This window comes from Colobus angolensis, unplaced genomic scaffold (genome assembly GCF_000951035.1).
Source record: "Colobus angolensis palliatus isolate OR3802 unplaced genomic scaffold, Cang.pa_1.0 Scaffold190, whole genome shotgun sequence".
In the NCBI taxonomy this organism is placed as follows: domain Eukaryota; kingdom Metazoa; phylum Chordata; class Mammalia; order Primates; family Cercopithecidae; genus Colobus; species Colobus angolensis.
This window is the reverse complement of record NW_012115044.1, coordinates 5232791-5243623: the sequence shown is the minus strand read 5'-3', so window position 1 is coordinate 5243623 and position 10833 is coordinate 5232791.

The window sequence follows — 10833 nt, the reverse complement described above, 5'->3', positions numbered from 1 at the left end:
GTTTACAATCCCACCAACAGTGTAAAAGTGTTCCTATTTCTCCACATCCTCTCCAACACTTGTTGTTTCCTGATTTTTTAATGATGGCCATTCTAACAGGTTTTGTTTCTTATCAATGATGATAACTTCTGCCTTCTGATTAGATTGTTTTACCTAATACTATTTAATGAAATTAATGTAAGCTAACTTGGAATTAGCTCTACCATTTTATTTGCTTGTGTTCATCTCCTGTGTCCTCCCCACCAATTCATCCTTTCCTATATTATTTTGTGTTAAAAATTAGTATTCTAGTTCAATTTATCTACTGGCTTTTTACTTAGACATCTGAATATCTTTTTTGCAGTTGCTCTGTAGATTAAGTACGCATTTTTAACTTTTTTATAGTCTATTTTGTGTAGTGTTGTGCCAGTTCACATAAAATGTAGAAACCTGGTACTCTATAGGACTATTTATCCCACCCTGCCAGTCCTTTGCACCTGTCATATATATCACATTTACATAAGTTAAAAACTGTCCAGCAAAGTTGAAATTTTTACTTTAAATAGCCATACAAATTTTAAATAAATTAAGAAGAAAAATCTTTTATGTTTATAAATATTTACTATTGCTAATGTTCTTCATTTCTTCCTGAATATCTGAGTTTCTATTTGGAATCATTTTCCTTCAACTTGAAAAACTTTACTAAACATTCTCTGCAGTTCATATTTGACAAATTCTCTTATTTATCTTTTATTTGAAATTGTGATAGGTTGATGATTTATTTTCTTTCAACACTTTGAGAATGTAATCCCGTTGTTTCTGGCCCCCATTGTTTCTAATGTGTGTTCTTGGGTTTGAGCACTACTGAGCCAATGGAAAATGGGGTGATACTAATCGATGAAATGAAATAAATTAAATTAATACCCAATAAGGAATGGAGCTTAAAAAGTTACAATTATTGATATCCAATCAGGACTGACCCGAAAATCACAAATTATTTAGAATTACCTATATCTGTCTGAGGTATTTTCAGACACCAACCAATTCCCTGCTTCTCTGCAGATACCAACTGGGTGTCCAACAATTCAATTGAATTCTGACACTAACCACTGAGAGTCAGTGTCAGACTCCACAAGATTAAGGGTTCAGCCCCACAAGATTGCCCTCCGGTCAGATGCCAGTCGTATGTATTAGGTCACCCATGCTTCTGATCAAACAGCTATAAAACATGCATTCTGGCTGGGCATGGTGGCTCATGCCTACAATACCAGTACCTTGGGAGGCCAAGGCAGGCAGATCACCTGAGGTCAGGAGTTCAAGACCAGGCTGACCAACATAGTGAAACCTTGTCTCTACTAAAAATACAAAAATTAACTGGGCATGGTGGTGCATAACTGTAGTTCCAACTACTTGGGAGGCTGAGGTAGGAGAATTGAACTGCTTGAACCTGGGAGGCGGAGGTTGCAGTGAGCCAAGATGGCAGCCACTGCACTCTAGCCTGGGCAACAGAGTGAGACTCTATCTCAAAAACAACAACAACAGCAACAACAACAGGCATTCTAACTACTCCCTCCTCATGTCCAATAATTTGATAGGATGGCTCATAGAAATCAGGAAACCGCTTACCATTTACTAGTTTGATATAAAGGACACAAATGAAGAGCCAGATGAAGTGGTGCATAGGGTAAGGTTAAGAAGGGTCCCACGTGCAGTAGTTTCTATCCCTGTGGAGTTGGGGCATGCTACTCTCCTGGTACAAGGCTATGTTCACCGATTCAGAATCTCACTGAAACTCTTTGTTCGAAACTTTATAGAGCTCAGTCTCTAGCTTCAGTCTCCTTCCCCAGAGGTCATTGGGTGGGGCTGATAATTTCAAGCCTCTGATCACTTGGACTTTCTGTTGGCCAGCCTCAATCTGAGGCTATTTAGGGGCCTCATCCTGATTACCTCATTAGCACAAACTCAGGTATGATGAAAGGGTCTTGTTATGAACAACAAAAGACATTCCTATTACTCAGGAAATTTCAAGGATTTTAGGAGCTCTGTGCCAGCAACTGGGGACACAGATCAAATATATTTTATATTATACCACCATCTGGAACAGAAGGGTACACATTGTTACATATTAATATATATCATATATATAAACATAAAACTTTCCTAAGAAATTAAAAGAAAGTAAATAGGTTATTTTGGGGGAAGAAGTAAAATGATACCAAGGTCAAAGCCTAGACCTACACAAAGGAATTAAAAACATCACCAGTCAAAATTATATATTAAAACAAGACTTATTTTCTTACTTTGAAAAATCTCTATTAAATATAATTTAATATCTAAAGAAAATAAATAACAATGTATCATGCTATTTATAGCAAATGTAGAAGTAAGATTAGAAAGTAATCAGTACGAAAGCCTAGAGATACACAGTGGAAGTATACTCTTGTAAGGTTCTTATGTGTAAAGAAGTATAACATTACTTGAAGTTAGACTTTAATAAAATTAACCTTAAGACAACCATGAATAGAAAAAAAATCACAGAGGTATAACTAAAATTCCAACAAAGGAGACAAAATACAATCATAAAATATGCAATTAATTTTTTAAAAGGTGAAAAGGTGACAAAAGGAAACAAAAAATGGATGAGATAGATGTAAACAATCTGGTAGATTTAAGTCCAAACATATCAGTAATCACATTAAATGTGAATTATCTAAACATTCTAATTTTTAAAGATATTTTAAGATTAAATAAAAAGCAAAACCCACATATAGAGTATATAGAAGAATCTCACATTAACATATAGATATATAGATTGAAAGTAAAAAGAAGGTAGATATTCCATACTAAAACTAATAGAAGAAGACTGGAATGACTACATTAGTATCAGAAAAACTGTATTTCACAGCAAGAAATATTGTTAGATATAAAGAGAATTATTTCGGGGTAATTAAAGTGGTCAATTTACCAAGTTGACATAATAATCCTAAATGATCGTGCACCTAAAATCTGAGTTTAAAAACAGATTAGGCAAAAACTGATAGAACTTAAAGACATATGAGAGAAGATTCTGAGAAGATGGCAGAGTAATAAGCACCAGGAATCTATCTCCTCACCTGGACAACAATTGCACTGTCAGAATCTGCCTGATTTAACTATGTTGGAAATGGGGAGTCTACCAAAGGTTTGAAATTTCCAAGGGAAGGCTTGGACAGGATATTGCTGTTAATTTCTTTCAATTTCAGTCTTTGGCACAAAAGCAGCTACCAATCCACACATCCTCAGCCCTGTGGTAGACAGTTGTACACATGTTCCTGGAGAGTTTGCAAGAGCCGGGGTGAGGATCTTAGACTATTCATGCTGCTGTTATAAAAAATCCTTTAAATCTGGCAGCTTATATACAACAGAAATTCATTTCTCACAGTTTTAGTGTCTGAGAAATCCAAGATCAAAGCAGATTTGGTGTCTGGTAAAAGCCTGTTTGCTGGGTCATAGATGGTACCTTCTTGTTACATTCCCATAGGATGGAAGGAGCCAGGCAGTTGGAATCTCTTACAAGGCCACTAACTCCACTCACGAGAGCTCCACTTTCATGACCTAATCACCTCCCCAAAGCCTCACTTCCTAATAATATAACCCTGTGGGTTATAATTTCACCATATGAGTTTTGGAGGAACACAAATATTCAGATCTTAACATTATGACCTTGGACCCCCAAATTAATGTTCTTCCTGCACAGAAAATATATTTATTCCATTGCAGTAGCCCAAAAAACTAGTTCCAATATCAACTAAAGCCTAAAGTCTCATCTAAACATCATCAAAATCAGCTATTGGTGAAACTCAACATGTAATTCATTCCGAGTAAAATTCTCCTCCGGCTGTGAGCCTCTGAAATCATGCAGGTTGTGTGTTTCCAAAATACAATGATGGGACAGGCATAGAACATACATTCCTATTAGGTTGGTGCAAAAGTATTTGCCACTTTTTGCCATTTTTTTAAATGCATCAACATAAGGAAAGCAAGAAACTGGACAAAAAATGAACAGCAAGTCTAGAACCTCAAGGTTTAGGATTATTGTCTTTGGTTTGATATTCTCTAGCCCTCCTTGGGTAGGAGCCCTGCCTTTCAGACATACTTGGGTGGCAGCCCTTCCCCCATGACACTGGAGAGCCCCATCCCATGGTGGCTCTGTGCCTTGGTCCTGCCCGCATGGCAGTTCACTGCAGAGGCCCCACCTCCATGACTGCTCTGTGCTTGGATTACATATCTGGAGCTCTCCTGTGCTGGAATCATGTGCCGGTGGCTCTGCAGATCTTGTTTTGTTGGAGCAGCCCCTCCTCTACAACTCTCCTGGGCATTGCCTGAGTAGCGACCCTGTGGTGGTATCATCCTCACAGCAGTTCTCTGCCTGGATCCTGTGGCTCACCAGGACATCACTTGAAATCGAAGTGGAGGCAACCACAACCCCACAGCTTGGCTCAGCACAGTGCATGCTACACTGAAGCCCAGTGGAGCTGCTCCTAGGGCAGTCAAGAAACATGGTGACAGGGTCTATAAAATAGAGCCCAAAATATGAGATGATGCTGGACAGCAAGGCCTCTCCTTTGATGTTGTTCTGCCCCACAAGCTCTGTCACTCTGAGCCAGTGGTGAGACAGCATCCTGAGAATTATCAATATACGGTTATTCTTTCATTGCTTAGATGAAGACAATGTTTAGACGGCTGGCTAATCTCACCATGATCTTGATGAATGATACCTGGCTTCCTTTGGGATAGCCAATCAATACTAATCTCCTTATCAAATGATCAGTTGGACACACGTTTGTTCTCTTTCTCAAAAAATTTTATCATTTTATAGATAGGATGAAAATTTTCTAAATTTTTTTACTTCTTTTGATGAAAACCTTGTATCTTTCAATCACTTCTCTCTTCTGGCATTTTACTGTAAGCAGGAAAGAGGAAGCAGGCCAATGCTTCAATATATTGTTCAAAAAATTTTCGGCCAAATATTTGTTATATACAAGTTGTACCTTCCACAAAACATTAGAAAAAAATACAATTCAGCCAATTTCTGTTTACTTCATAACAACAATGGCATTTCCTCCATTGTCCAATAGCATGTTCTTTATTTCCACCTGAGATCTCATCAGAATGGCTGTTAGCATTCACATTTACACCAACATTCTATTCGTGCCCATTTAGATATTATCTATGAAGATTGAAGCTTTCTCTATAGCTTTCAGCCTATCCTTCTGAGCCATCTCCAGAATCACCCTCAGTGGTCTATTCACAGCAATGTAGGCTTATTTTTTTTTAGCATGCACCTAAAAACTCTTCTAGTTTTTACCTATTTCTAAGTTTCAAAAGCTGCTTCCACATGTTTACATATTTGTTACAACATTTCCACTTCTCGGTACTAGTTTTCTGTCTTAATTTATTCAGATTACTGTAACAAAATATGATAAATTATCTGGTTTCTTCTTTCTGCTTAATATACAGTAAGAGAGAGATAAGAAAGTACTGTTGAACATGAAGGAGATGAAGTTGATGATTTTGAGAATTCTGTCTCTATAGGTAACATACACTAAAATCAAGCAATGATTTCTGAGAACAGATAAAAACTTGTGCACTAACACCTAAGCCAAGGGTGTGACTCTGAAATCTTTTGTCCATGTCTCAGGAAGACTAGAGGAAGTGTACCAAGGTGCTATTCTTTCAAATAATATGCTATTTAGAGAGAACAAAGGGGTGCTTCACACATCTTCTCAACAGGTATTTTAGGAAACTTAAAGGTGTTTTCCCTCAGCCTTTTCATCAGAAACTCAATGTATTAGCCTGTTCTCACACTGCTATAAAGAAATACCTCAGACTGGGTAATTTATAAGAAAGAGGTTTAATTGGCTCACAGTTCAGCAGGCTGTACAGGAAGCATAATTTTGTCATCTGCTCAGCTTTGGGGGCGGCCTCAAGAAAAGTACAGTCATGGCAGTAGGCAAAGGGGAAGCAGGCACACCTTACATGGCCAGAGCAGGAGGGAGAGAGAGGGGCAGATGTGCTACACACTTTTAAACCACCAGATCTCAGGATAACTCACACACATTCATGAGAACTGCACCAAAGGGGAATTCTGCACCCTTGATCTAGTCACTTCCCACCCGGTCCCACCTTCAACCTTGGGAATCACAATGACATGAGACTGGGGCAGAGACACAGACCCAAATGTATCACTCAAATAAGTAAATAGAAAAGTGCTTATTTTAAAGAAATGTATGTGTGTGACTTTTGTCTAATGAAGTGGGTTTTAGTGTGTCAAAGATGATCTAGAAAGATTTTTAAAATATTATTTATGCAGAAACATCACCAGTTGGACTGAAAGGCCTTAGAGACATTGAAAAATGAGCTGAAGTAAAAAGAGAACTGACTCCCTCCCCAATTCTACTGGCATGTACAGGGCTCAAATACAAACAGATCTACCTTTTATGATACAGGAAAGATAACTCAGGAGGCAGAACCAACAACTCAAAGGACAGAGCTGAGAGCCTTAGTAAATCATTCCCAGCATTTGAAACTTAACCACAGAACTTTCAACTTTTGAATGGCTAGATTTCAGAACTGCTGCGGGCTTCCTTACGCTAGCGCATTCTTTTCACCTCCCCTATTTCCCCTTTTTGAACATCAGGGCTATAGCAGTTATTCTGTGCCTGCCCCACCATTGTCTACTGGGTTTGTATAAACCAGGTAATTTTTTATTTCAGTTCCACAGGTCTACAGATTGAGAGCAACTGTACTCCAGGAGCTAAACTTTAGAAAGTACAGCAAAGGAGTGACATTCACACCTGGTCCTGATTTAAGTGACAAGATTCTGAACTTAAAGCAAATTCTACAGTAAAATAAAACATCTGTGGATCTTGAGAGGGGAGGAATGTATTTTTTAAGAGGGAGGAAATTAAGATTTTGGCTAGAGGATGAATTGTTTTATACTTCTTCCTCCCTGTAAAAGGAAGACTTTTCTTCCCTTACTGTTGATTGTGGGGTGGATTTAGCAAATAGGGTATGGCAGAAATTATGCTAAGTCATGCCTGAGATTAGATTGCAAGAAGATTGCAGCTTCTATCTGGCATGGAACTTTCTCACTTTGAGATCACTTGTTCTGGGGAAAGTCAGCAGCTTTCTGAAGTCTCTAGCCAACAAGCATCAAAAAGTTAAAGGCTGCCAACAACTATGTGAGAGCTCTTATTTAGAAATATGTCCTCTCTGAGTAGCCTTAAACTAAGTTCTCAATACAGGCCCAGCTATTTTAGGAAATAATACTGCATTCCTGACCCACAGACACCATCAGATGAGAAATGTTTATTGTTTTCAAGTTGCTTTGTTTTCTGGTAATTTATTATACAGCATTAGAAATCTAATAAATGCTTATACAGTGTTAGAAAAGTCTCATAGCCGTAGCCTATGGACCCATCTTTAGAAAACAGAATGTGAATGTAAGGTAAATGCAAAGTAAGCAGAAGAAAATAAATCACAAAGAGCATAAGTTAATTATAACCAGAAAGATAATTTAAAAAGATCAATGAAACTAAAAGTTTGTTTTTGAAAACGCAGATAAAATTGAAGAGAAAAAAATTTAGTAACACTGATTAGGAAATAAACGAGAGAAGACATTCCAATAACAAAAATGAGGGAAGTTACATTCTTCTAGGTATTTTACATATTAAAAGGATAATTGTGAAGTATTACATATGCCAGTTTTTTTCCAGTAAGGTTAACAACTTAGATTAATTGGACAAAATTTTTAAAAGACACAAATATGAAAGATCACAACAGAGTGAAAAGGAAACCTGAATGCACCTATATTTATTAAAGAGATTTAATTTGTAATTTAAAACATTGCAAAACAGAAACGTCAGCACACATGGACACTGGTGAATTATACTAATCATTTAAGAAAGAAGTAAACTTTTCCAGAAAAGAGAAGAAAGAAAACATCTCACTTAACTTATTTTATGAGGCCAACTTTGTTCTGATATCAAAGTCAATCAACCATATGACAGGTAAACAAAACTAGAGACCAACATTTCTTATGTATATAGTCACAAAAATTCTTAATAAGACTTTAGCATAAAAGAAACAAAACAAATAATATATAAAACAGATAATACATGATAAGCAAATTGAATTAAAATATTCTTATAATATTGAATAGAAGCAATGAGAGTAGGTTTTCTTATCTTGTTTCAGATCTTATGGAAAAAGCATTTTATTTTTCTATAAGTATAATGTTATTTGTGAATGTTTTCATTGATGCTGATTATGGGTTGAGAAATTTCCCTTTATTTCCTAGTTTTTTGAGTGTTCTTTTGCATCATTAGAGTATGTTGGATTTTTATAAATGCCTTTGATGCATCTATTGATAATATTATAGATTTTTGTCCTATATTCTGTTGATAAGGTGTCTTACATTTATTATCTTTTACATGTTAAGCAAATATTGCATTCCGGGAAAAAACCCCACTTGATCATGATGTATAGTTGCATAAAACATGCAATTATTTGTTGCTAGACTAAATTGGCTAGTATTTTTATGTCTATGTTTCTAATGTATTGGTCTGTGATTTTCCTTCTTTGTAATTTCTTTTGATATCAGAGTACATAGAATATGTAGTAAAATGTTCACTCTCCCTCTCTTTTTGGAAGAATTTGTTAAGGATGATATGAATTCCTCTTTAAAAGTTTGGGAGAATTTACCATTGAAACTATATGATCTGTGGCTTTCTTTTCTGGGAACATTTAAATTTATTAATTCAGACTCCTTATCACTTTTAGGTATATTTGAGTTTCTTATTTTTTGCTTGAGTCAGCTTGGGTAGTTTGTGGTTTTGGGGAAATTTGTCCCTTTCATCAAAACTAATTAATTTCTCTTACATATTTCTGTTTATAATGGACATTTACAAATATTTTTATTTATCTTAGGATGGGTAATTTCTTAAGGTGAGATATTTATTTGAGAGGCATCTTCCTTTTTAATATAGCAGTTTCCCTCTGAGAACTGCTTTACTTTTGCCCATAAGTTTGGGTAGGTTTGTTTCTATTTTATACATCTCAAAGCATTTTCTAATTTACCATATGATTTATCATTAGAAGTTTTAGTTACTTAGAAGTGTATTTTTACTTCCAAATATTTGGGCATTCCCCAAAATTCCTTCTATTTTTTATTTTCAATTTAATTACATCATGCTTATTAAATATAATTTGTATGATTTCAATCCTTTTAATGTTACCAATGCTTGTTTTATGACATAAAATAAGATCTATCCTGGAGAATGTATTTATCTAATTGAGAAGAATGTGTATTCTGCTCTTGTTGGGTGGGGTGTTCTATTGATGTCTGTTAGGTCTAGTTGGTTTATGGTACTGTTGAAGTCTTGTATATGCTATTCATTAATTAATAACACAATTCATTATTAAAAATGAGGTATTAAAAACACCAATTATTATTCCCTAATTGTGTATTTCCCCTTTAAATTATGTCGGTTTTATTTTATGTTTTTAAGTCTCTGTTGTTTTGTGCATGTGTTTATTATATTTTACTAATGGTTAATCATTTTGTTATAACATTTCTCTATTTGTCTTCAGTAACAATTTTTGTCTTAAAGTCTACTTTATCCGTTATCAGTATGGCTATTAAAACTTTTGCTTGGTAATTATTTGCATGGTACACATTTTCCCATCCTTTTTCTTTAAAATTATTGTGTCTAAATCTGAAGTGTATGTCTTGTAGACAGCATAAGACTAGGTTATTTTTCACATTGTTGATTAGCACATAATTGAACATATTTATGGAATACAGTGTGATATTTCAGTACATATATACAATGTGTAATTATCAAGCCAGGATAATTAGGATATCTATCACCTCAAACATTTATAAATTCTATATGTTGGGAATATCAAAATCTCCTGGTCTAGCTATTTGAAAATATGTAGTAAATTACTAAAACTATAGTTACACTACAGTGTTGTAGCACACTAGAACTTATTTCTCCTATCTAGCTGCAATTTTCTTTTCATTAACCAACTTCTCCCAATTTCCCCACCCTCTACTTTTCCCAGCCTCTAGTAACTACTATTCTGCTCTTTACTTCTAAGAGATAAAAATTTTTAGGTTTTATATATGAATGAGAATATACACTATTTATATTTCTGTACCTGTCTCATTTCATTTAACACAATACCCTCTAGGCTCATCTATCTTGCTGCAAATAACAGCAAGATTTCATTCTTTTTTATAGTTGAAGAGTATTCAATTTTTGTAGAGATAAATAGATAGATATAGTTTAGATATTTTTCCCTCCAAATCTCATGTTGAAATGTATAATGGTTAATATTGAATATCAACTTGATTGGGTTAAAGGATGCAAAGTATTATCCCTGAGTGTGTCTGTCAGGGTGTTGCCAAAAAAAGATTAACATTTGAGTCAGTGGACTGAGAGAGGCAGACCCACCCTCAATCTGGGTGGGCACCATCTAATGCCAATGTGACTAGGATAAAAGCAGGCAGAGGAATGGGGAAGGACTAGACCGGCTTAGTCTTCTGACTGACATCCTTTTCCCAGGCTGATATTTCCTGCCCTCAAACATCAGACTCCAAGTTCTTCAGCTTTAGAACTCTTGGGCCTTCAGCCACAGACTGCAGACTGCACTGTCAGCTTCCCTACTTTTGAGGTTTTGGGACTCAGACTGGCTTCCTTGCTCCTCAGCTTGCAGACGGCCTATTGTGGGACCTCACCTGCAATTTCATGAATCAATACTCCTTAATAAACTCTCCTTTATATATATATATTTATTTTTATATAT